At 44.8% G+C, this 27,907-nt stretch overlaps 1 long non-coding RNA gene across 2 annotated transcripts; it reads left to right on the plus strand.

The window, feature by feature from the left end:
- Positions 1-27,907, plus strand: LOC148134958 (uncharacterized). Of its 2 annotated transcripts, none has more exons than XR_015755473.1 (4): positions 1-84; positions 1,810-1,901; positions 2,804-2,890; positions 27,149-27,907. It is a non-coding gene; the product is annotated as an uncharacterized LOC148134958 (long non-coding RNA). The 2 variants fall into 2 exon arrangements; XR_015755474.1 differs by lacking the exon at positions 27,149-27,907 and adding an exon at positions 6,603-6,643.

Below are 27,907 nucleotides of genomic sequence, written 5' to 3' on the forward strand. Positions count from 1 at the left end.
GATTCCACCATCTGCCAAGATGGGATTCGAACCAGGACTTCAGTCGTTTGTTTTAATATTCTGGATAAAAGCTAAACACATCAGGTTTGTTCACTCATTTTAAATATCACTAACCCTGGATTTGTGTCTTTGTAAAACACTGTCCATCATCCTGTCTCCTCTATCCTCACCTCCAATAACATGAGTGAGGAGCACATGGAGTTTCTCTGTCACCATGACTGAGATAATCCGATCTGCTGCTTCCCTCCCTCCCACTAGCCCACTGAGCCAAACTGCCTCACGTGGTGTTCCTGGTTTTTGTACTAAACCTACATCGTTCTCCAGTCTCTTGTTAAGCCTTATCAGAGCTCATCTTTACAATTTACCCAAAGCTTGCTAAACCACAGACTTTCCAACACTCTGTCTCCTCCTCCTCCTCACCGATTCACAGATATTGTTCCTTGTTCTGGCTGTCTGTCTTTTCTGGTTATGCCCTTCTCTCCCCTTCTTTGAAAAACTTCCTTTTGACCTCACGGTTTTTGGAAAATTCTGCTCCATTTCCACTCTCTCTTTCCTTTCTGAATTCCTTGCATTTGGTGTCCCTCCAGTATCTATCCTTGCTCTCTCCTGTATCTCACCTACATACTGCCAGGAGTTGACATTGTGAAAAAGCACCATGTTAGGTTTCACATGTACATTGACACTGCCCAGCTCTCCCTCCCCACCATCCCTCTCCATTGTTCCACTGTTACTCAGTTACCAAACTGCTTACCACGCTCCTACTACTTGATTAGCTGCAGTTTCCTCCAATGAAACATTGTAACGGTTAAACCCATTGCCTTCAGTTGTTATTCCAAACTCCTTTCTCTTACTGCTGAGCCTCTCCCTCTCCCTGGTAACTGTCTGAGGCAGAAATACGTTCTTCACAATATTGCTGTTATATTTGACCCCAAGGTGACCTTCTGATCAGACATCTGCACAATCCCAAACACCAGGAATTCCAATCTCTTAAACATTGTTTGTCTCCTCCTCACCCCAGCTCCATTGCTACTGAAACCCCTTACCCGCCTCTGTGTCGCCTTAAACTTGACGAATCTGAAGCAGAACCCTTGATTCCGCGACTGACCCAGAATCTGGTTCCAGACTCCCTTTTCAGTATTAACACTCGGAAACATCCACTCAGTATTTATCCTGTCAAACCCCTGAAGAATACCATCTGTCTCAATGAGATCACCTCTCTTTCTCCAAAATTCAGTGAGTAGAGTCCCAACCTGTTCAGCCTTTATTTAAAAGATAATCTCTCCAAACCAGGGATCATCCCAGTGAATCTTCCCTGCTGAAAAATGTGTTGCTGGAAAAGCACAGCAGGTCAGGCAGCATCCAAGGAGCAGGAGAATCAATGTTTCGGGCATACGCCCTTCTTCAGCTTATGCCCAAAACGTTGATTCTCCTTCTGCTTGGATGCTGCCTGACCTGCTGCGCTTTTCCAGCAACATATTTTTCAGCTCTGATCTCCAGCATCTGCAGTCCGCACTTTCTACTAGTGAATCTTCCCTGAAATGCCTCCAACAAAGTGACACATTTCCTTATCTAAAGGGACCAAAACTGCTCACATTACTCCAGATATGGTGGTCTCACCACCACTTCCTCACGTTACTCTCAGGTATATACTCCAAACTCTCATACTGAAAACCCTCTAAACAAAACATTCCATTCCCCTTCCTGATGACCTGTTGTAACTATGTACAGTAATCCTGCGCCAGGAGGAGGGGATGGTGTGGGTTTCTAACTTGAACTGAGAGTGACAGATTTTATAAACTTGTATTACAGGAGATTACAGGTGGACATTCAGATGGTAATCTCAGTAAATGTTCTGCCAAACTCTGAATTACTCAGTACATCAGGACCTGGATATTCGCATTGTGAGTATTGCGTTCCAGATCAATCCCATTTGCTGCTTAAAAATTCTCCTTTGAATCATCACATTCTCTCAAAAGGTCTCCCCAAACCATCATGTGTTATGTAATCCTTTTATAATGATGTGATGAGTGTAAGGTTTATTATTCGAATGTGTAATTTTTGTACAAGGATGCCTCAGAGAGGGAGCAGAATATTCTTAAAGGGGAGAGTAACCATTTTGAGGGGAGGCTGTTGTTTATTGGTATCAATGACATAGGAATAGAAGAGTTCATATTGTTGGATCATTCGAATCTCTTGTGGGATAGAATTGACCTTCATCAGAAGGATGGATTGTACCTGCACTGAAAGGGAAGAGTTGCTAGTGCTATTCAGGAGGCATTAAACCAGTGAAGGAATGGAGGTAAACTCAAAAGAGTGAGGACAGAGCCAAGTCTGAGGCTGGGACAGTTCAGGCGTCAAACAGTCAAGGCAGACAAGGGCAAGGCACAGAATGAGGTAGGACTGAGCAGTTACACTGCATTTATTTCAATGCAGGAGGCCCGATAGGTCAGGCAGAGGAGCTCCGGGTATGGTTTTGAACATGGCACTGGAATATTACAGCAATTACAGAGGTATGACTTAGGAATGGTTAGGACCAGCAGCTTCATGTTCCAAGGTATAGATGCTAAAGCAAGGATAGAAAGGGGGCAACAGAACAGGGGGGTGAGGTGGTTTTGATGAGGGATAACATTATGGCTGGGCTTCAGGAGGATAATCCTGGAAGTACATCCAGGCAAGTTGTACAGGTGGAACTGAGAAATGAATAGTCAGCCGGGAATTGAGAAGCAAATTTACTGACAGATCACTTATCTGTAAGAATAGTATGATTGTATACAAGACTTGACCTTTTTTAATTCATTCACAGGATGAGGGTGTCACTGGCTGGGCCTCAAGGGCAGTTAAGATTCAACCACGTTGCTGTGGGTCTGGAGTCACATGTAGGCCAGACCAGGTAAGGATGGCAGATTCCTTCCCTGAAGGATATTAGTGAATCTCATGGTTTTTTTTTGCAACAATCAACAATGGATTCATGGTCTTTAATAGATTCTTACTTCCAAATTTTTATTGAATTCACATTCCACTGTCTGCTGTGACGGGATCCAAACTCTAGGCCCCAGAACGTTATCTGGTTGTCTGGATTATCCATCTAGTGATAGTATCACTAGACCATTGGGCAGGGCGAGTGACTGAGGTATCAGTGGGGCAGCACATCAGCACCAAATATCCCATGGTCTCTGTGGAACATAGAAAGGGCTGGGGAGGGAAATATATGCCTGGTGGTGGGGTCTGACTGTAGGTAGCGGAAATTGCAGAGGTTAATGCGCTGTATCTGGAGATTCGTGGGGTGGCAGGTGAGGACCGGTGGATTATATTCTTATTGTGGTTGGAGGGGTGGGGGGAAGGTGGAGGTACGGGAAGTGGAGGATATGCATTGGAGGGAATTTTTGATCACGTGAGAGGGAAATGCAGTCCTTGAAATAGGAATCCTTTCTGGGATGTCCTGGAGTGGAATTGCTTCTCCTGGAAGCAGATATGGCAGAGGCGGAGGAATTGGGAGTACAGGTTCATGTTTTTACAGGAATATACTCAAGGGAAATCAGATGAGCAAAAAGAGAACATGAAATATCTCTAGGAAATGGTTTAAGTAGAATCCAAAGCGATTCTACAAATATATCAAGGATAAAAGAAAAAACAGACAAAGAATACAACTTCTTAAAAACCAAGAAGGCCATCTATGGAACAACAGGAGGTGGGAGAGATACTATGCTACTCTTTTCTGGAGAGTTTGGAGAACTTAATAGTTAACAACAGTGATAACTTGAAAAGTGTCCATGTTACAGAGGAGGTGGTACTGGATGTCTTAAATGGCATCAAGGTGGATAAATTACTGGGTCCTGATCAGGTGTATCCCAGAAATTTGTGGAAAGCTAGGAAAGCAGTGCCCCTCCCTGAGGTATTTATATCATCGTTTGTGACAGGTGAGGTGCTGGAAGACAGGTGTCGTTATTTTAAAAAGGTGGTAAGGAAAGGCCAGGGAACAAGAGAACAGGCAGCCTGAAGTCAGTGGTAGGCAAGTTGTTGGAAGGGATTCTGAGGGATAGGATTTACATGTATTTGGAAAGACCAGGAAAGATTAAGGATAGTCAACATGACTTTGTGTGAGTAATTCTCTCTTTCTAACTTGATTGAGTTTTTTTGAAAATGTGACAAAGATGATTGATGAAGACAGACTGTGGACGCTGTCTATATGGACACTGAACGATGTTCCACAAAGCAGACTGATTAGCAAGGTTAGATAACATGGAATGTTGGGAGAACTAGCCATTTGGATACAAAACTGGCTTGAAGGTAGGAGGCAGAGGGTGGTGATGGAGGGTTGCTTTGCGGACTGGAGGCCTGTGAGCAGCAGTGTGCTGCAGGAATGGATATTCGGTCCTCAAATAAATGACTTGGATGTGAATATAGGAGATATAGTCAGTGGGTTTACAGAAGACACCAAAATTGGAGGTGTCGTGGACAGCGAAGAAGGTTAGTTCAGAATACAACAGGATCTTGATCAGATGGGCCATTGGAGCAAAGAATGGCAGACGGAGTTCAATTTAGACAAATGCGAGGTGCTGCAATTTGGAAAGGCAAATCAGGGCAGGATTTATACACTTAATGGTAAAGTCCTTCGCAGTATTGCTGAACAAACAGACCATGGAGTTCAGATTCATTGTTCGTTGAAAGTAGAGTCGCAGATAGGCAGACTAGTGAAGGTGGTGTATAGTATGCTTATATTTATTGGTCGATGCATTGAATACAGAAGCTGGGACATCATATTGTGGCTGGACAGGACATTGATTAAGCCATTTCAGGAATTCTGTTTTAAGTTCAAAATCCCCTGTTCTGGGAAGGATGTTCTGAATCTTGAAAGAGTTCAGACAAGATTGACAAAGACTTTGCCAGGGCTACAAGGAGAGGCCGGGGTAATTTCCCTGGAGAGTCAAAGACTGAGAGGTGACTTCATGTAGATTTGTAAAATCATGAGGGGCATGGATAAGGTGAACAGCCAGGGTCTTTCCCCCCCCCCCCCCCCCCCCCAGGTTAGGTGGTTCCAAAACAAGATCACATGGGCTTAAGTCAAGAGAGCAAAGATTTAAAAGGGATCTGAGGAGCAAAGTTTTCAAGCTGGGTGTGGTGTGTGTATTGGATGAGCTGCCAGATGAAGTAGTGGAGGCTGATACAATTACAACATTTGAAAGGCATCTGATTGGGTAATGAATAGGAAGGGTTTCGAGGGATAGGGATCAATAGCTGGGAATAGGATTCCATTAGTTTAGGATTCCTAGTTGGCATGGACAAATTGGACCAAAGGTCTGTTTCTGTGCTGTACTTCTCTATGACACGAATAAATGAAAATAAGATGTGTTCCTCTTTTGTAGAGAGCTAGCAGAAGCACAGATAATTGTATTTGGAGCTGAGAAGGTTAAGCAGTGAGTTTGACCAGCTGCAAATTTGTGTCTAGGATATCTAATTTGCAGAGAGAAGGGAATTGTTAACAATGTCACAATTTTTGTAACTATTTTCAGGTAATTGGCAAATAATATGTGAACATTATTTAATTCAGTAAGGTCTGAGCATCTGGAACAGTCTGATTGGCAGCTGGACACAGACTCAGCAGTTATTCATAAACAGATTTGGAATTTTACTTTTTAGGGCAAGATTTGGGGGGCTCTGGGCAAATGGGAAGGGAATTGGGACAGATGTGCAGCATCTCCAGAGGGAGAGAGTACAGTCCCAACGGGCTGAATAGCCCCCAGCCCCTGTGCTCCGTGATACTGCACCATTCACTGAATGATGAACCTCATCTCATGGCAGATAGAGGGAGGATCCCACTACTCACCTCACAATGGGTCTCGTGTGATTGATGTCAGCGCAGGCCAATAGGGGGCATAGGGCCGTACTGGAGGACCAGGTCGTACCAGTTTGTCTTCCAACCAATCGGAGTGAATGAGGGCATCCTCAAGGCTGGAACTCAAGAAAGGCACATATCGCAGAGATTTGAGAAACTGGAGGACATGAGATAGGGAGCATTCTGTGGCTGGTGAGGAATTATATAAATAAGGAAGAGTTGTGAGGCTGGATGAGGTGACAGTGATCGGGAGAGTTGAGGATGGAGGAATTTAGAGTTAGTAAGGGTTAGAGTCATCATGTTATACAGCAAGGAAACAGGCCCATGGTCCAACCAGTCCATGCCAACCATAATTCCAAACTGAACGAATTGTATCTGCCTCCGCTTGGTCCACATCCATCCAAATATTTCCTATTTATGTACTTATCTGAATGAATTTTAAATATTGTAATTGTATTCACAGCTACCACTTCCTCTGAAAATTCATTCCACACGTATATATTTTTTTAAAACCCTCATGTCTTTTCTCAAACCTTTCTCATTTCTTCTCAAAATGGATGCACCCGAGTTTTGAATCCCCCTCTCCCACCTTATCTACACTCTTTTTTCTGATTTTATAAACCTCTAATAAGGTCACCCCTCAACCTCATGCACTGCAGTGGAAAACATTCCCAGCCTCTCCTGAGAACACAATCCCTCCATTCATGGCAACATGCAGGTAAATCTCTTCTGAGCCTGCTCCAATTTAATAATATCCTTCCTATAACAGCACAACCAGAACTGGACAGAGTATTCCAGAAGAGGCCTCCCCAACGTTCTGTACATCCTCAACATAATGTCCCAACTCCTGTACTCAAAGGTCTGAACAATGAAGGTAAGTGTGCTAAGCACCTTCTTAACCACCCTGTCTACATGTGACACAAACTTCCAAGACGTGAAGCCCTCGGTCTCTTCGTTCCCATATCACTACTCAAGGCCCTACTTTTATTGAGTGTAAGTCCTACCCTCGTTTGTTTTGTCAGGATGTAATATTTTGCATTTATTCCAATCCAAAAGTCCTTCAAGTATAAAGGCAGTAGGAGTATAATTAAGAGGGAAATCAGGAGGCAAAAAGGGGACGTGAGATAGCTTTGGCGAATAGGGCTAAGGATAATCCAAAGGGCTTTTATAAATACATTAAGAACAAAAGGCTAACTAGGAGAAAATAGAGATCAGCAAGGCAGTCTTTGTGTGGGGCTTCAGGCGATGGGCGAGATAGGGAAACAAGTACTTTGCATCAGTGTTTACTGTGAAGAAGTACATGGGCAATATAGAATGTGGGGAAATAAATGGTGACATCTTGAAAAATGTCCATATTACAGAGGAGGAGGTGCTGGATGAGTTGCTAAGGAGCTGGTGCAGGGGAAAATGATTCACATTTTTGGATCATTGTGATCTCCTCTGGAGTAGAGTTGACCTGCATAAGAAGGATGGATTGTACCTGATTTGGAAGGTGTCTAATATCTGGGCAGGGAGATTTGTTAATGCTACTCAGGAGGCATTAAACCAGTGAGGGAGTGGGTGTGATTGCAAATAGATAGTGAGAAAAGAGGTATGTCTGAGGCTGGTACAGTTCTGAGGTCAAATAGTCAAGGCAGGCAAGGGCAAAGCAGAGAATGAGGTCAGACTGAGCAGTTACACTGCATTTATTTCAATGCAAGAGGCCTGACAGGGAAGGCAGATGGGCTTAGGGTATGGTTTTGAACATGGCACTGGGATATTATGGGTATTACAGAAACGTGGCTCAGGGATGGATAGGACTGGCAGCTTAATGTTTCAGAGTATAGATGCTATAGGAAGAATAGAAACGGGGCCAAGAGAGGAGGGGGAGTAGTGTTTTTTATTAGGGATAGCATTATGTTTGTGCTTAGGGAATATATTCATGGGAGTATGCCCAGTGAAGTTATTTGGGTGGAACTGGGAAATAAGAAAGGGATGATCACCTTATTGGGGTTGTCTGCGTGGATTTCATCCGGGTTCTCTGGTTTCCTCCCACAGTGCAACGATGTGCAGAGTAGATTGGATTATCCAGGCTGAATTTCCCGTAGTGTTCGGGGATGTGTAGGTTGGGTGGCCCTGGAAAATGCAACGTTACAGGGGGAGGTTAGGAGGCTCTGAGCGTCAGTATCGATGTGATGGGCTGAATGGTCTCATTCAACACTGTTGGGATTCTGGGATTCTCTGATAATTCTACTAGTTTTAAAATAGTTACAGAAAATAATAGACCAGATTGTCCAATTTAGAAACTTTACTTTTCAAAGGTCAATTTTGATGGCACAAGGCAAAAACTTTCATCTGACCCCTCAAACCTGCTCTGCCATTCAATAAGATCAGGGTTGATCTTTTCATGGCCTCAGCTCCACATTCCTGCTCTCTCACCATAACCCTTAATTCCTTTCCTGTTCACAAATCTACCTTTTGCCTTAAAGGCAAATCAAATTGATAGCTCAGCTGCTTCACTCAGCAGGGAATTCCACAGATTCACAACCCTTTAGCTGAAGAAGTTACTCCTGAACTCAGTCCTAAATCTGCTCCACCTTATTTTGATGCTATGTTCTCTAGTTTCACCCATCCCTGGTGAAAATAAACTCCCTGCTTCTATCTTACTTACACCCTTCATAATTTTGTTTTTTTCCCCATCCAACCTCCCATTCTTCTAAATTACAATGAGTACAGAACCAGTTTTCTCAATCTCTCCACATACACCAACCCTCTCAACTCCAGGCCCAAACTAGTGACCCTCCTCTGCACCCCCTCCAGTGCCAGTACATCTTTGCTGAAGTAAGGAGACCAAACCTATACACAGGACTCCAGGTGTGGCCTCCCCAGCACCCTGTACAGCTGCAGCATAACCAAATAGTTCAAGTAAATGCATTAAACATGAGCTGCCTTTCATGAATCCATGCTGTGTCTGCTCAATGGGATAGTTTCTACCCAGATAACTCACTACTACTTCCTTGAGAGGTTCAAGCATTTTCTCCACTACAGAAGTTAAACTAATGGGTGTTTTTTTTTTTAAATAGTGGCATCACATTTGCAGCTTTCCAATCTGTCAGATACGTCCCAGAGTCCAGCAAATTTTAGCGAATTATCATGAACACATTTGCTATTTTCCCAGCCATCTCTTTTTGCCCCTGGGATGCATTCCATCACGGCCAGGCACCCCTTTTACCTTTAGGCTGTTACCTTTCCCAACACTTCCTCTTTACTGAGAATGATTGATTCTCTGTCCATATCTGCCATTGCCTCCATAGGCCTGTAAAAATGAGACAATGAGAGTACACAGACAGTATGTTCCTGTTAAGGGCAACGCTGGGAGGCGTAGAGAATGCTGCCTGTCGAGAGAAATTGACGCTCTGGTCAAGAAAATGGAGGAGGGATATGGCAGGTACAGAAAGCTGGGTTTGAGTGGATCCCTGGAGGAGTATAGAGACAGTAGGAGAATACTTGAGGGAAACCAGGTGGGCAAAAAGGGGACAAGCGATGGCTTTGGGAAATAGGTTTAAGGAGAATCCAAATAGATTCTAGAAATACACTAAGGACAAAGAGTGACCAGGCAGAGAATAGGGACCCTCAAGGAACAACAAGACTGACTATGGAACCGCAGGAGTTTGGAAAGATTCTATATGAATATTACACATTGGTTTTTACTGAAAAACGATATGGAAGCTAGAGAATTTGCACAGATAAATAGTGATAACTTGGCAAGTGTCCATGTTACAGAGGAGGATACCCTGAATGTCTTAAAATGGATAAAGGTGGATAAATCCCTGGGACCTGATCAGATGTATCCCAGAAATTTGTGGGAAGCTAGGGAAGTGATTGTTGGGCCCCTCCCTGAGATATGTGTGTCATCAATAACCACAGGTGAGGTGCTGGAAGATGTGTGCCATTATTTGAGAAAGGTGGTAAGGAAAAGCCAGGGAACTATAGACCGGTGAGCCTGAAGTCAGTGGCAGGCAAGTTGTTGGAAGGGATTCTAAGGGACAGGATTTGTATGTAATTGGAAAGGCAAATAATTGGGGAGAATCAGCATGGCTTTGTGCATGGACATCGTTAACATGGACAATAGCCCCTTTTTCCCAGGTTCTGTGGTTTCAGAACAAGAGGACACAGGCTTAAGATGAGAGGGAAAAGATTTAAAAGGGATCATTTTTCTCAATGAACAGAGTTATCAGAATCTGGAACATTCCACCTGAAAAGGTGCTAGGATTTGAGTCCATAAGGAGTTTACAGGTTAACATTATGAATTGGGTGATTGGGACTAAATCTGACAGTTCCTACAAAGAAATGAAGTGCAATTTGGATCAATCTGTGTCCCTCTCAGGCCAAAAAGGACCCTGAGCTCCCGGTTGCCTGCCACTTTAACACACGAGCGTGTTCCCTGGCCAACATCTGGCTCATGCTTAGGTGCAGTGTTCCAGTGAAGCTTGATGCAAGCTGGCAGAACACTCCAGAACATACCAAATGGACCATATTTCAAGGACTGCAATTTCCCCTCTCATGTGGTCAACCCCAATGCCCTCCAGTGTATCTCCTCCACTTCCGACACCACTGCCCTTGAACTCCAACCCTTAACTCACACACATTGTTATCACATTGCCTGCCATTACACACTACCCACGATTAACCACTAACTGTCTCCGTTGACAGCTATTCCCCACCTACATCACTCCACGATTGGAGCTGCCAAGGACACAAACCTCTAGAATATCCTCCCTAACCCCCTCTGTCCTCCATTAAGATTGTTGGGCCTCTCCTGAGATATTTGTATCATTGATAGCGACAGGTGAGGTGCCATTATTTTTAAAAAGGTGGTAAGGAGAGGCCATGGAACAAGAGAAAAGTGAGCCTGAAGTCAGTGGCAGGCAAGTTGTTGGAAGGGATTCTAAAGGACAGGATATACGTGTATTTGGAAATGATGAGGGAGAGTTAAAGTGGCTTTGTTTGTGCAAAATCGTGTCTCACTAACTTGAGTGTGTTTTTTTCTTGAAGGTGTGACAAAGATGATTGATGATGGCAGCCTGTGAACGTTGTCTCCATGGGAATTGAACAAGGTTCCACAAAGCAGACTGGTTAGCAAGGTTAGATAACATGGAATGCTGGGAGAACGAGACATTTACATACAAAACTGGCTTGAAGGTAGGACACAGAGAGTGGTGATGTAGGGTTGTTTTGTGGACTGGAGGCCTGTGAGCAGCAGTGTGCTGCAGCAATGGATATTGGGGCCTTCAATAAATGACTTGGATGTGAATATATGAGATATAGTCAGAAGGCACTAAAATTAGTGGTGTAGTGGGCAGTGTAGAAAGTTAGTTCAGAATACAACAGATCTTGTTCAGATGGGCCATTGGAACGAAAAATGGCAGACTGAGTTCAATTTAGATAAATGTGAGCTATTGTATTTTGGAAAGGCAAATCAGGGCAGGACTTCTACACTTAATGGTAAAGTCCTTCGCAGTGTTGCTGAACAAAGAGACCATGGAGTTCAGATTCATTGTTCATTGAAAGTAGAGTCGCAGATAGGCAGACTAGTGAAGGTGGGGTTTGGTATGCTTATATTTATTGGTGGATGCATTGAATACAGAAGCTGGGACATCATATTGTGGCTGGACAGGACATTGATTAAGCCATTTCAGGAATTCTGTTTTAAGTTCAAAATCCCCTGTTCTGGGAAGGATGTTCTGAATCTTGAAAGAGTTCAGACCAAGATTGACAAAGACTTTGCCAGGGTTGGAGGATTTGGGCTACAGGGAGAGGCTGGGGGTAATTTCCCTGGAGAGTCAAAGACAGAGGTGACTTTATGGAGATTTATAAATCATGAGGGGCATGGATACGGTGAACAGCCAGGGTCTTTTCTCCCCCCCCCCCCCCACCAGGTGAGGTGGGTCCAAAACAAGAGCACATGGGCTTAAGTTGAGAGGGCAAAGATTTAAAAGGGATCTAAGGGGCAACGTTTTCAAGCTGAGTGTGGTGTGTGTGTGGAATGAGCTGCCAGATGAAGTAGTGGAGGCTGATACAATTACAACATTTGAAAGGCATCCATGAATGGGATGGGTTTTGAGGGATAGGGCCCAAGAGCTGGCAAATGGGACTCCAGTAGTTTAGGATTCCGAGTCGGCATGAACGAATTGGACCGAAGGTCTGTTTCTGTGCTGTCCATCTCTATGACACTAATAAATTAAGATGCGTTCCTCTTTTGTGGAGAGCGAGCAGAAGCACAGATAATTGTCCTTGGAGCTGAGACGGTTAAGCGGTGATTTGGACCAGGTGCAGATTTGTTTCCAAACAATTAATTTGCAGAGAGAGAGGAATTGTTAGCACGATCACAATTTTTCGTAACTACTTTCAGGTAACTGGCAAATAATGCAGAGTGAAAATGGGAACATTATTTCACTCAGTAAGTTCTGCGCACCTGGAATAGGCTGAACAGCAGCTGGACACAGATTCAGCAGGTGTTCTCAAACAGATTTATAATTTTACTTTTTAAGGAAAGACTTAGTGGGCTTTGAGCAAGTGAGAGGGGAGTTGGGACAGATTTGCAGCATCTCCAGAGGGAGAGAGTACAGCCCCAATGGGCTGAATAGCCCCCAGCCCCATGCTCTGTGATACTGCCCCATTCACTGTGAATGATGAAGCTCATCCCAGGGCAGAGAGAGAGAGGATCCCACCACTTACCTCACAATGGGGCCCGGCTGATTGATCTCAAACAAGTACACTGTTTCGGAAAGCGTCGAAGGTCACCCTCTCAGGGGCATATCGCACTGACAAGCAAGGTACTGGTACAGAGACTGGCTCCAATGTAATGTGAGGTATATGAGGTTCCTGGTGATCGATGGTGATAGGAGATTCTCTGGTATAGGGCACAGACTGCCGTTTCTGCAGCTGACAGTGAGACATCAGAATGGGTGGTACCTCCCTGGTGCCAGGGACAAGGATGTCTCTGAGAGGGAGCAGAGTATTCTCAAAAGGGAGTATGATCAGTGGGAGCTCATTGTACATTAGTACCAATGACATCGGAAGAGGAAAGGATGAGGTCCTGACGAGAGAATATAGCAAATTATCCTGGAGGATTAAAAAGTAGGTCTTCGTGGGTAGTAATATCTGGATTACTCTTTGTGCCGCATGCTAGTGAGAGTAGGAACAGCAGGATAGAGCAGATGAATGTGTGGCTAAGGATCTGGTGCAGGGAGAAGGATTGCTATGTTTGGCTCATTGGAATCTCTGCTGGGGTAGAATTGACGTGCATAAGAAGGATGGATTGTACTTGAATTGGAAGGTGTCTAATATCCAGGCAGGGAGATTTGCTAGTGCTACTCAGGAGGCATTAAACCAGTGAGGGAGTGGGGGGTAAACCTAAAGAGATAGTGAGAGAAGAGGTATGTCTGAGGCTGGTACAGTTGAGAAGTTAGACAGTCAAGGCAGGCAAGGGCAAGGCACAGAACGAGGAAGGACCGAGCAGTTTCACTGCATTTATTTCAGTGCAAGAGGCCCGACAGGGAAGGCAGATGAGCTGAGGATTTGGTTTTGAACATTGGACTGGGATATCATGAATATTACAGAAACGTGGCTCAGTGATGGATGGGTATAGATGCAATGGGAAGGATAGAAAGAGGGACGAGAGGAGGCAGAATGGCATTTTGGATTAGGGATACCTTTATGGTTGTGCTCAGGGAGGATATTATTGGGAGTATTTCCAGTGAAGTTATTTGGATGGACTGGGAAATAAGAAAGGGATGATCACCTTGTTGTGGTTGTCTGCTTGGGTTTCGTCTGGTTGCTCTGGTTTCCTCCCACAGTCCAAAGATGTGTAGGATGGGTGGGCTATCCAGGCTGAATTGCCCATAGTGTTCAGGGATGTGCTGGCCAGGTGGACTGCTCATTGGAATTGCAACGTTATAGGGGTAGGGTAGAAGGCTCTGTTGTTCAGTGTGGATGTGATGGGCTGAATGGCCCGCTTCCACGCTGTCTGGATTCTCTGATAATTCTACTAGCTTTAAAATAGTTACAGAAAATAATAGACCAGATCTAATAGGTAGCCTTCTAAATTGGACAATTTCGATGGCACAAGGTAAGAACTTGCAAAATTTGTTTGCGGGAAGTTATTTCCAGCGAAAGGGATGGCTGGAAAGGGGGAACATAAGAACATAAGGAAGAGGAGCAGGAGTAAGCAATCTGGCCCCTCAAGCCTGCTCTGCCATTCAGTAAGACCAGGGCTGATCTTTTCATGGCCTCAGCTCCACTTTCCTGCTCTTACTTGTAACCCTTAATTGCTTTCCTGTTCAGAAATCTACCTTTTGCCTTAAAGACATTCAAGATGAAAGCCTCAGCTGCTTTACTCAGCAGCAAATTCCACAGATTCACAACCCTTTAGCTGCAGAAGTTCCTCCTGAACTCAGTCCTAAATCTCTCCACATACACCAACCCTCTCAACTCCAGGCCCAAACTAGTGACCCTCATCTGCACTCCCTCCAGTGCCAGTACATCCTTGCAGAAGTAAGGAGACCAACCCTGTACACAGTACTCCAGGTGTGGCCTCACCAGCACCCTATGCATTTTTTTAGAATAAGTGGCATCACGTTTGCAGCTTGCCAATCTGTCGGAACTGTCCCAGAGTCAATCAAATTTTAGTGAATAATCACATGAGCATTTGCTATTTTCCCCCGCCATCTCTGGGATGCATTCTATCAGGGCCAGGAGACCCATCTACCTTTGGGCTCTTAGCTTTTTCAACAGTACCTCTTTACTGAGAATGATTGATTGTTTTGATGTCCACATCTGCCAATGCCTCCATAGCCCTGTGATAATGTGAGTACAGACACAGTATTTTCCTGTTAAGGCCAAGGCTGGTAGGTGTAGAGAATGCTGCATGACTAGAGAAATTGAGGCTCTGGTCAAGAAAATGAAGGAGGGATATGGCAGGTATTGAGAGCTGTGTTTGTGTGACTCCTAGAGGAGGAAAACTCTCGGGAAACCAGGAGAGCAAAAAGAGGACGTGAGATAGCTTGGGAAATTGGTTTCAGGAGAATCCAAAGAGATTCGACAAATACACTATGGACAAAAGAGTAACCAGGCAGAGAATAGCAACCCTCAAAAATCAGTTAGGCTGTCTATGGAACCGCAGGCGGTGGGAGAGATTCTGTCAGTATTTCACATCATTTTTCAGTAAAAACTGATATGGAAGCTAGAGAGTTTGGAGAAATAAATAGTGATAACTTGGCAATTGTTCATATTACAGTTGAGGAGGTACTGGATGTCTTAAAAAGCAGAAAGGTGGATAAATCCCAGGAATCTGAGCAGGTGTATCCCAGAACTTTGTGGGAAGCCAGGGAAGTGATTGCTGGGCCCCTCGCTGAGATATTTGTATCATCGATTGCCACAGACAGGGTGCTGGAAGATGGGTGCCATTATTTGAGAAAGTTAAAAATCACACACCAGGTTATAGTCAAACAGGTTTAATTGGAAGTGTGCTTCCAATTAAACCGGTTGGACTATAACCTGGTGTTGTGTGATTTCTAACTTTGTACACCCCAGTCCAACACTGGCATCTCCAAATCATTATTTGAGAAAGGTAGTAAGGAAAAGCCAGGGAACTATAGACCAGTGAGCCTGAAGTCAGTGGCAGGCAAGTTGTTGGAAGGGATTCTCAGGGACAGAATTTACATGTCATTGGAAAGGCAAGAAAAGATTAGGGATAGTCAGCATGGCTTTGTGCATGGAAGTCATTAACTTGGACTTGAGAAAGACACAAGGTTCCACATAACAGACTGGTTAGCAAGTTCAACACCATAGAATACAGGCGGAACTAGCTATTTGGATACAAAATTGACTGGAACATCAAAGAGTCATAGATGTACAACACAGAAGCAGAGACCCTTCGGTCCAACCAGTACATGCTGACCAGATATCCCAACGCAATGTAGTCCCACCTGCTTGCACCCGGCCCATATCCTTCCTATTCATATACCCATCAAGATGCCTTATAAATGTTGCATTCGTCCAACCTCCACCACTTCCTCTGGCAGCTCATTCCATACACATACCACCCTCTGTGAAAACGTTGCCCTACAAGTCTCTTTAAAGTCTTTCCCCTCTCACCCTAAACCTATGCCCTCTAGTGCTGGGATCCACCACCCCAGGGAAGAGACTTTGTCTATTTATCCTATCCATGCCCCTCATGATTTTATATACCTCTATAAGCTCACCTCTCAGCTTCGGACGCTCCAGGGAAAATAGCCCAAGTCTATTCAAAATCTATTCAACCCCCAGCTGAGATCAAATCCTCCAATCCTGGTAACGTTCTTGTAAATCTTTTCTGAACCCTTTCAAGTTTCACAACATCCTTCCAATAGGAAGGAGACCAGGTTTGTACGCAATATTCCAATAGTGACCTCACCAATGCCCTGTACAGCCACAACATGACCTCCCAACTCCTGTACTTAATGTTCTAACCATATGCCGCCTTCACTATCCTATCTACCTGCGGCTCCACTTTCAAGGAGCTATGAACCTGCACTCCAAGGTCTCTTTGTTCAGTAACACTCCTCAGGACCTTACCATTAAGTGTATAAGTCCTGCTAAGATTTGATTTCCCCAAATGCCACTCCTCAGCCCATTCACTCATCTGATCAAGATCCCGTTGTACTCTGAGGTAATTGTTTTCACTGTCCACTACACCTCCAACTTTGGTGTCATCTCACTAACTATGCCTGCTATGTTCACATCCAAGTCATTCATATAAATGACGAAAAGTAGTGGATCCAGCACCGACCCTTGTGGCACTCCACTGGTCACAGGCCTCCAGTCTGAAAATCAACCCTCCACCACCACCCTCTGTCTTCTGCCTTTGAGCGAGTTCTGGATCCCAATTGGCTAGTTCTCCCTGTATTCCATGAGCTCTAACCTTGCTGAGCAGTCAGTGTCTTGGTGAAGGGTGCTTTTAGGACTGGAAGCCTGTGGTGAGCAAAATGCTGTCAGGCTGGGTGCTGGGTCCACTGCTTTTTGTCATTTATATCAATGATTTCCATGTGAATATAGGAGCTATGGTTAGTAGGTTTACAATAGACACCAAAATTTGAGGTGCAGTGGACAGTAAAGTTACCTCAGAGTACAATGAGACTCCGATCAAATGGGCTGAGGAGTGGCAGATGAAGTTTAATTTTGATAAATGTGAGGTTCTGCATTTTGGAAAAGCAAATCAGAGCCGGACTTCTACACTTAATGGGAAGGTCCTGGGCAGTGTTGCTGAACTAAGAGATCTTGGAGTGCAGGTTCATCGTTCCTTGAAAGTGGAATCATAGATAGGCAGGGTAGTGAAGAAGGTGTTTAGTATTCTTGCCTTTATCGGTCAGTGCATTGAGTACAGGAGTTGTGACGTCATTTTGCGGCTGTACAGGACATAGAATTCCAGAAGTGACTGAATCAGCTTTCAGTCCTGGTCTCCCCACTATCGGAATGATATTGTGAAACTTGAAAGGATTCAGAAAATATGTTTCCAGGGTTGAGGGATTGAGCTATAGGGAGAGGCTGAATAGGCTGAGGCTGTTTTCACTGGAGAATCGGATGCTGAGGGGTGACCATAGAGGTTGATAAAATCGTGAGGGGCATGGATAGGGTAAACAGCCAGGGTCTTATTCCTGTTTAGGTGAGTCCAAAACTAAAAAGCACAGGTGTGAGGGAAAAGATTGAAAAGGGATATTAGGGGCAAAGTTTCAAGCTGAACGTGATACGTGTATGGAATAAGCTGCCAGAGAAAGTGTGGAGGCTGGTATAGTTACAACATTTAAAACACATCTCATTGGATATGTGATTGGGAAAGGTTTAGAAGGTTATGGGCCAAGTGCTGGCATATGGGACGAGATTAATTTAGGATATCTGGTTGGCCTGGACAAGTTGGACTGAAGGGTCTGTTTCTGTGCTGTACATCTCTATGGCACTAATAAATTAAAATTAAGATAGGTTTCTCTTTTATGGAGAGTTAGCAGAAGGTCAGACAATTCTCCTTGGAGCTGAGAAGGTTAAGCTGTGATTTCGACCAGGAGTTGATTTGTTTCCAGGGCATTTCATTTATAGAGAGACAGAGTGAGAAATTTTTAACGTCACAATTTTTAGTAACTACTTTCAGGTAACTGGCAAATAATGCAGATTAAAAATGTGAAGATTATTTTACTCACTAAATTCTGAGCATCTGGAACAGTTTGAAAGACAGCTGGATGCAGATTCAGTAGCTATTGTCAAAACAAATTTGAAATTTAACTTTTTTAAGGAGGGATTTGGAGGGCTATGTCCAAATGGAAGTTGAGTTGGGACTGACTGGCACTATCTCCAGAGGGAGAGAGTACAGCCCCAATGGGCGGAATAGCCTCCAGCTCCTGTGCTCTGTGATACTGCCCAATTCACTGTGAATGATGAAGCTCATCACAGGGCACAGCCGTAGAGATGTACAGCATGAAAATAAACCCTTTGGTTAAACCAGTCCATGCCAACCAGATATCCCAACCTAATCTAGACCCATTTGCCAACACTTGGCACATATCACTCTATCCTATTCATATACCCATCCAGATGCCAAATTTGTATAATTGTAGCAACATCCTCCACTTCCCGACAGAAGATTCCATACACGCACCAAACTCAGTGGGAAAAACAATTGCCCCTCTTATCCATTTTAAATTCTCCCCCTCTCATGTTAAACCTATGCCCTCTCATTCTGGACTCCCCCACCCCAGGGAAACGACCTTGTCTATTTATCCTACCCATGCCCCTCCTGATTTTATAAACCTCTATGAGATCACCCCTCAGCCTCTGATGCACCTGGGAGGATCCCACCACTCAGGTCACAATGGGGCCTGGCTGATTGACACAGCTTCAGACCAATAGGAGAGTTGGCGTGATCCTCCAGCCAATGGGAGTGAATGAGGGGTGGGTCCAGCAGGCCAACACATGACCATCAGCTTTGCAGGCGCAGTGTCACTGTGAGGGGGGACTGAATGTGAAGGAGTGGGAGAGACAGCAGATACTGGGAGAGAGATGGAGTTAGTGTGGACTGGGAGGGTTGATAAACACTGTTTCAGTCTGCTGGACCTGAATTAGATACTCCGGGGAAATTAGAACCAAAAGAACTGCGGAGGCTGTAAATCACACACAACAACTGAAAGTACTGGAAAAGCTCAGCAGATCTGGCAGCATCTGTGAAGAGAAATCGGTTCGCATTTTGGATTCGGTGATCCATCCTCAGGAACTAGTGCTACTCGGAAAAAATGTTGGTTTTTATGCAGAAGGTAGTGGTTAAGGAGTAAATGATAGGGGGGGATAGAGTCCAAAGAGAGAGATAGGAGCAGTTGGACAAAGGAGTGGATAACGATTTGGCTTGGGGGGGGGGAGGGGAGGGTGAATAGCTGTTTATGGGGACTGTTAGTGGCTAAACATTGGTAGTGTGTAATGGCAGGCTATGTAATAACAAGGCCTGGTATGTGGGGTAGGGGGCAAAGACACTAGGACGTGGGAGAGTTCAGACCTAAAATTATTGAATTTGATGTTGAAGCCAGAGGATTGCAGGGTCCCCGACTGGGAGATGAGGTGTTGTTCTTCCAGCTTGCGTTAAAGTGTGGCCTTTTTGCAGCCACAATGTAACTCATCAGTCACCATTTCCACCACTGCCACTCAGATGCTACCAGGTTCCTGTCTCCTCCACTAACAGCTTTCCACCGTCCCACCAGATCGTTATTCACTCCTTTGTCTTTACAAATGTTCCTGTCTCTCTTTGCACTCTGTCCCCACCTATTATTTACTCTTTACCCCTATCTCCTGTAGTCCAAAGATGTGCAGGTTCAGTGAATTGGCCCAGCTAAATTTCCCGTAGTGTTCGTGGATGTGCATTAGTCCGGGGAAATGGAGAGTAATAGGGAGGGGAATGGATCTGGGTGAAATGAACTTCGGAGGGTGGATGTGTAATTGTTGGGCCGAAGAGCCTGTTTCCACGCTATAGGGATTCTACTTTTCCCAGCTGTTTTCGGTTCTGATGAAGGGTCACAGAACCCGTGATGATCCTTGGTGTTTGCAGGAGGTGGAAAGGGGAGAGTGGCAGCAGAAACCGGATGAGATGTATCAGTGTAGACTGGGAGGGTTTAGTCATACTCTGTGCAGGTTGTTAATCTGAATTAGAAAATCTTGGTCCCACATTTGCAGCAAAGAGGAAAACAGCTGTGGGCCTCAGGCAGTGAGAGGTCCTGGGTTATGGCCGCCATCTTTATTTGGGGTAAGGTACAGCAAGGCGCATGCACATGTCCTCTTTTTTGGGGGGGTGGGGTGATTTCAAGAGGAGTGTTTACACATCAAACACATACCAAGAGAAGTGTTCGCCTTCACTATTCATCTTGCACTGATTGTGAGCTTTGTTTTGCGAATTCATTTTATAGGATATTAATTGAGAATAATTGAGACTGGGATCTCAAAAACAAGTTTCTACAGTCCACGGAATAATCACGATCTGAATATCATTGGCATTTAACTGTGGAACGAGAAAGGTTTGTTCAGTCTGAGAAAATATCACCAATAGTTTTGTCAAGCAAAAAGCAGAAAGATGTTCAAGTTCATGGTCAGATCACCCTTTGGGTATGTGTTCAATTCTTGGTCCTGCAGCTGTGGAAGGAGGTATTGGCCTGAGAGAGAGCACAGATTTATCCAAATGCCAGATTTAGTCCCAGTCACCCATTTCATGATGTTAACCTGTAAACCCTCTACTTCCAATTCCCTGCAAGCATCTCATTGAATTTCCTTGTGGACTCAAATTCCAGCACCATTTCAGGTGGAACATTCCAGATTCTGACAACTGTCTGTTCATCCAGAAACTGCTGAAGTCCATGTTGACTCTGGGGTTGCAAAGGGCTGAACTGAAAGATGAGATGCTGTTCCTGAGCTCCCATTGAGATGCATTAGAACAGTACAGGAGGCTGAGGGCAGTGTCGGTGTGAGCAGACATTGAAAATGACAAGGCTGCACTGAGAGTGCTGCTTGGCTCAATGAGAGTGTTTTGGAGTTGGGTGTAAACAGAGTGAGGTGAGACTGGGAGAAGGTGAAGCTGAAACTCAAGTTTAGTTCAGGCCATTCAGTAATTCGCGTGGTCCCAATGGGAACAGCCAATTTCTCAGTGATACCTGCGGAGTATTTAAGTTTTTAAAGTATGACATATCTGCTGAAGTAAAGTTTTTTTTAAATTATAATGTGCATGTTTGAAGTGAAGGAAGGTTGCGCACTCATTTAAATTTTCTTAATGGGAGTAACGAGATAAATGTAGAGAGATGTTGTGATATGGCACCTCAGACCCGTGGTGTGGTCCTCTTGTACAGTGTGGGAAATAAGGGACGCTTCCAGTGTGCCTGACGGCTATGTGTGCTGCAAGTGTGTTCATCTGCAGTTACTGGGCAACTGCTTTTCAGACCTGGAGCTGTGAGTGGACTCACTGTGGAGAATCTGAGAATGTTATGGACAGCATGTTTAGTGAGTTAGTCACACTGCAGGTGAGGGCTACACAGGCAGAAAGGGAATGGGTGACCATCAGATCAAGGAAAAGGCTCAGGAATGGGGTGCAGGGGTCCCCAGTGGTCATCCCCTTCTCATACAGATACTGTATCCCGCTTGGGATTCTGTAAGGGTGGGAATGGGTGGGGTGGCTTCTCGGGAAATCAGCACCAGCTAGGGTCATGCCACCACAGAGAGCTCCGCTGCAAAGAGCGGGAGGAAAGAGAGGAAACACGGCTATAGTGACAGGGGATTCAATGCTCAGGGTTAGGGCGGGCACTGCTGTGACCATAGACATGAATCCAGGATGGTATGTTACCTCCATAAAGCTAGGATCCGCAATATCATGGAGCGGCTGCAGGACTTTCTGGAGCTGGAAGTTAAACAGCCCATGGTGGTGGAACACACAGATACCAACGACATTGCTAAACAGAGGGATGGAAGAGCTGGAAGTTAAACAGCCCATGGTGGTGGAACACACAGATACCAACGACATTGCTAAACAGATCTAGCCTGAAAGCTAGATATAGGGAGAGCAGAGATGCATTAAAATGTAGATCCTGAAATGTAATAAGGTCAGACTTACTCCCAGTGCCATGTGCTAGTGAGAGCAGGAATAAGAGGGTAGATCAGCTGGATGTGTGGCTGGGGAAATGGTGTACCAGAGAAAGGTTCAGATTCTTCAGGCACTGGGACTGTTTCTGGGTGGGTCCTATACCAGCCTGACCGGTTACCCCTGGGCAGAGCTGAGACAAATCTGATGGGGGCTTTTGCAGTTCCATTGGTGAGGTTTTAACTAGTCTTGGCAGGGGGTTGGGAACTAAAGTGTCGGCTTAGATGGGTCAGATTCAGGTCAGGGAATGGGAGGTAGAATATTAGTGATGTAGTCAGCAGCTCAGAAAGCCAAAGAAAAGGAGGATTAAACAAGGATTGAGTCCCTCTTCAGCCATCAGTCCTGCCATCTCAGAAATGTGAGTCAACAAAATATGGAGCTGCATACATGTCTATGTGCTTCAGCAAAATGGTGGAAATCTGCAATAAGAACATAAATTGCTGGACATCCTCAGCAAGTCTGTCAGCATCTGAAATGATGACAGATGCAGGAAACATTGCAGCCTGGAAGAAGTGTTTAGATGATCACACCAAGATGTTACATGGAGTGCCAGAACGTGGGACTAGAATAAATAGGCGTTTGATGACCAGCATGGATACGATGGGGCAGGAAAATTGATGTTTCGGGTCAGGACTATTCATTCGGACTGACAAACTGTCCTGACCCAAAACATCAACTTTCCTGCCCCTCTGATGCTGCCTGACCTGCTGCACTTCCCCAGATCAACATTGTATAAACTCTGACTTCCAGCATCTGCAGCCCTTAATTATCTACACATCCCAGGACCCAGGCTGGTGCCCCTCCTTTACTCTCTCTCAGTAACCAGGAGAGTCTTCCTTGGGAAAGGGGAACAAAGGTACACGCAGTACTCCAGGTGTGGTCTCGCCAAGGCCCTTCCAGAAAGGGATCCCTGCTCCGGTACTCGAATCCTCTCACTAGGAAGATCACACATCATTTACATTCTCCACTGCTTCCCACTCCTGCCTGCTTCTGAAAAGAGGGAATCTCAGAGAAACACGGAATAAAATGGGGTCAGAGTCTCTGGTATAAAACTGTTGAACACAATGCCCCCATCTTCTCCATATTGGTCATCAAGCGCACGTTCCTGGTGTAATCATCTGAACACTTCTTCCAGGCTGCAATGTTTCCTGCATCTGTCACCATTTCAGATGCTGCCAGACCTGCTGAGGATCTCCAGCACTTTGTTTTCTCTGTTGTAGAGTACTGAAAGGGGGAATTTGTAGTTGAGAAATTCACATTGAATTTCATGTTCAGTTTTGATAGTTACTTGATCCGTGCCGATCTGGATATCATTGGCCTTTTCATCTGGAACGAAAGATGTGCATTCTGCCTGTGGACGAATATCTCAAATGTCAGCGTGACTGGAAAAAGTACTGAGACAGCGAAGTCCATGTTAGCGTGGGGACTGTGGAGAGAGATTTCATTTGGTTTTTGAAAGTCTAAAACATCATGGCACATTTCCCAGGAACAGTTAAGCCCCAGATTGGTTTTGTATGAGGACAATTTACCATGAAACCAGAAAGACAAAAGGATTCTTGCATCATGGAAAAAGCTGTGAAAATGGAATTGTTGTAACGGAGTGAATTATCGATCATGGATTGTAATCCATTGGTGTTGTCACGTCGGTTCCAGCGCCGTGGGGAAACACTGGAAGTGTGATGAGTGCAGTGTAGGTTTCAGTTATGAAACTGGAAAGGTGCAGAAGAAATTTACAAGGATGATGCAAGATCTCAGGGGTCTGAGTTACAGGGAGAGGTTAGACAAGCGAGGACTTTTTTGTTTATAGCAGAGGAAACCGAGGGGGAATATATTAAAGAAGTGTATAAGATCATGAGAGGCATGGGTAAGGTGAATGCACTCAGCCTTTTTCCCAGGGAATAAGGACTGGAGGGTATCAGTTTAAGGTTAGAGGAGAAAGACTAAAAGGGAACCCTGAGAGGCAACTGTTCTACACAGAGGGTGGTATGTATATGGAATGAACTGCCAGTGGAAGTGGTTGAGGCGGGTCTGTTAACAACATCTAAAGGGCATTTGGACAAATACATGGATAGGAACGTTTCAGAAGCAGATGAGCCAAGTTCATGGAAATAGGGTTAGCGTGGATGGACATTATGATTGGCATGGGCCAGTTTGGGCCAAAGTGCCTGTCTCTGCTGTAGGATTCTATGACTTAAGTGCATTTGCTATTTCTCCCCCTAACTCTGTTGGTATCTTGGGATGTATTCCATCAGAGCAAAGAGACTTGTCTACCTTTAGCTCCATTAGGTTGCCCAGCTCTAACTCTTTCATGATAACGGTTATTTATAGGTCCTCACCTTCCTCAGTCTCCTTATCAATTCCTGGCATGTTCTTCATATCCTCCACTGTGAATTCTGACTGCTGTGTCCTCATATTCCTGAACCCTGCTGAGTAGGAATAAATAGGCACAGAACTCTGAGAGGTCTTCTTTGAGTCTTTATTGATGAGACATGGTAGTTACCTGGATATTTTACGTGCAAAATGCCTCCAGGCAGCATCAGGTAACTCCCCGCCTGTCCGGTGTACGGCTCCCATTCTTCTACCTTTGTGGTTTGTGACTTTGAATAGAGACTATCTCTCAGGATTATCTCAATGGCAACAGCAGTTAAAAAGTCTAGTTCTGTTCAGCACTTTGTGGTTAAACCACGCACCCCTCCCCCCACGCCCCTTTGGCTCCCTCAAGTGCCTGACAGGCGCTTCAGTTTCAGTGGGGCTGTCTATCAGGATTCTGATGTGGAGGAGCCGGGGTTGAGGTGGGATCAACAAAGTTAAAAACCACACATCACCAGGTTATAGTCCAACAGGTTTATTTGGACATACAAGTTTTTGGGGTGTGCTGTGAGTTTTAACGTGATCAGGATTATCTCTATGGTAACAGTTAAGTGCTTCAACAATTACAGAGGCCATATGTTCTCCAAACAATAGGTTCCCCTCCAATAGTGTAAACTGCTATTCTGTCCCTGCAGATAGCTACTCATTACATTTTATCCCGAATCCCATCAAGCTTTCTGTTGATCTTTGAAGTTTTTCTAATCTCCTGGTTTCTCCTTGGTTTTTACCAATTTGTATGTTTTCTATTTCAATTTGACAGACTCCATTATTTCCTTACCCACCCACGGCAGATTACTCCTTTTCCTACAGTCCTTCCTTTTCACTGATATATGTTTTTGCTGAGCAGTTTGAAAAATTCTTTGATATTCCTCCACTGTCTGTCAACTGTCCCACCCTAAAGTCTTTGCTTCCAGTCTATATTAGCCAACTCCTGCCTCATCCTATTGTCGTCTCCTTTGTTTAAGCACAGGATCTTGGGATTGGATTTAATCTTCCCGTTTTCCATCTGTGTTCTAAATTCAACCAGACTTCTCAAGTCTTTTATCAGATTACGTGGGGAGGCGGTGTTTTGGGTTTCATTGTCAGAGACCTTGGCTTTGTAGTAAAGTACAGGATAGATATTCCCAACAGAGTATTCTGGACGGTGTGAATGTCCTACACAGTCGAAAACCATAAATCACTGTGTCCCCTCAGTGTAAAATTGCAAAATCATTAACTCCTACTCGCTTCCTCACTATCTAAGTTTGGAATGCTAATCCATCTGAGTATCCTGCATTTTCTGAAGGTGGTGATTTTTGGATTCAGCTTTCCAATTATTACCGTAAGAAGATAAGCACTGCGCACAGGAGAGTCAATGCAGCCCTTCGAACCATCTCCACCATTTAATACGCTGATGATTGAGCTCACCTTGCTCTCAGCTGGATTTTCCCGCCTGCTCTCTCTCACCCTTCAACTCATTGCAAATTAAACATCTGTATCTTTTCATTAAGGTTGCTCATTGCCCTGGCATCCACTGCATTTTGAATAGGGAATTCCACAAATTCAGAACACATTGAGATAGGTACATTCTTCCTCATGAGAATAGAATAGAGTCCCTATAGTGCAGAAACAGGGTATTCATCGATCGAGTCCACGCCAACCCTATGGTGAGCATCCCATTCGGACCCATCCATTCCCTGTAACCCTGCATTTCCTGTTGTTAATTGTCTAACTGGCACATCGTGGACCCTGTAGGCAATTTAGCATGGCCAATCCATCAAACTTGTGCATCTTTGGACTGTGGAAAGAAACCGGAACACCCAGCGGGAACCCACGCAGACATAGGGAGAATGTGTAAACTCCACACAGTCGCCTAAGGCTGGAATCAAACCCGGGTCTCTGACGCTGTGAGGCAGCAGTGCTAGCCACTGAGCCACCTCTCTTAAAATTTGCTGCCCCTTATTAACCTCCCCACCCCACAATTGGCTGAATGTATATTCCTTACATCAGAAATCGAGTTTTCTAAGCGGATGTCTCAGTAAAACGCAGTGACAACCCACATGTCCTGTGTGTCTGAATGGGGATCGGATACACAACACCCTCCACCCCACACTTTTCATTCACTTTCCAGAAACAGGTCTCCAGAGGCTTCATGGGGACTATAACTCCCACAATCCCTGAGGCAGGGATCACATGTGTGCAGGGAAACCTGGTACTGTACATGTACAGAATGTGAATGGGTTTTGGAGCATGTGTTTTGGGTAACCAGCAGAAAGCATTCACACTGTGATTGGGTGGAGAAGGGGCACATCTGCTTATAGTATTGATCAGTTGGGGGGGGGGGGTCAAAGTGCCATCACACTCACGTGGAACCAAGTTCCATTCCCAACTTGTTGCAATGCTGGGAATCGACCTCTGAGAAACAAAGAAGGATCTGACCCATTCTCCCAGCCTGAAGGTTCCTCTTCTGTCCAGGATCTGCCACCTCCCTGTCTGTTTCCTTTTGTTTCATTCTGCTGTTACATTATTCACTTGCAGCAACTGAAGGGAAAGGAAGTGAACCCAGAAAGGGTGCAGAGTCTAACCAGGGACGGAAAGTGGTAGCATGGATCTGTTTATCAGTTACTCCATGAGAATGGGGAGGGTGTACATTAGGGGACAGCAGAGTCAGAATGGTGGGAGAGAGTAAGTGGGCTGGACGGTTGCAGCTTTGGGGAAACAAAGGGGAAAAATATTCCAGAGAAATTAGAATTATCTGTTCTGAATTTCTAATCTGGACATATTCCTTTATACAGGGTGTGAGATGGTGAAGATTTGCAGACTGGTGATTAAGTTTAACAATATTTGAAGAGCCAAAGATAGAGAATCACTGGGCCAAAATCCTGCAACACTCTCCCTCCCAGCATTGTCGGTCTATCTGCACCAAATGGACTGCGAGTGGTTCAAGACAGCAGCTCACTACCGTGTTCTCAAGGGTAACTAGAGATGAGGAATAAATGCTGGCTGAGTCAGTGATGCCCATATCCTGGAAATGGTATCTATCTCTAGTTGCTGAAACCCGGTTGATGTTACTGCAGGATGATGAGGGATGCTGAGTACATCCTCCAGTAGGCAGCACCATCACATTACCCCTGCCTACACCTACATAGTAACACCGCAACGCCACTGGAACAAAAGGCAGTGAAGCCAAAGGAGGACTTCGATATAGTTCTTCGAGGTAAAGTCATGAAAGGGGATTGGAACACAGCAGGGACAGGAGACTGAGCTGGATGGTCAGCTGTTTCCCATTGAATGGTGGAGCAGGATTGAAAGGCTGAATGGCCTCCTCCTGCTGCTATCTCCCAGGTATGTATATCGTCATGGAGCCCGGGTCGGAAGGAGTAGGCAGGGCAGGGATTCTCCAGGAGATTGCACTTGCACAACAGTTTTCAGTGAGGGATGGTTTGATGGATTTTATGTAACATTTATCTTTAACACAAGGTTTGTACATTTTGGCTTTAAAATGTTGTAAAAGTTTTTTGCACAGCAAATAAAATTAAAGAAAATTAATTGAA

This window comes from Chiloscyllium plagiosum, unplaced genomic scaffold (assembly GCF_037043375.1).
Source record: "Chiloscyllium plagiosum isolate Xiang-an unplaced genomic scaffold, Cpla_swu_hap1 HiC_scaffold_51, whole genome shotgun sequence".
Lineage (NCBI taxonomy): Eukaryota > Metazoa > Chordata > Chondrichthyes > Orectolobiformes > Hemiscylliidae > Chiloscyllium > Chiloscyllium plagiosum.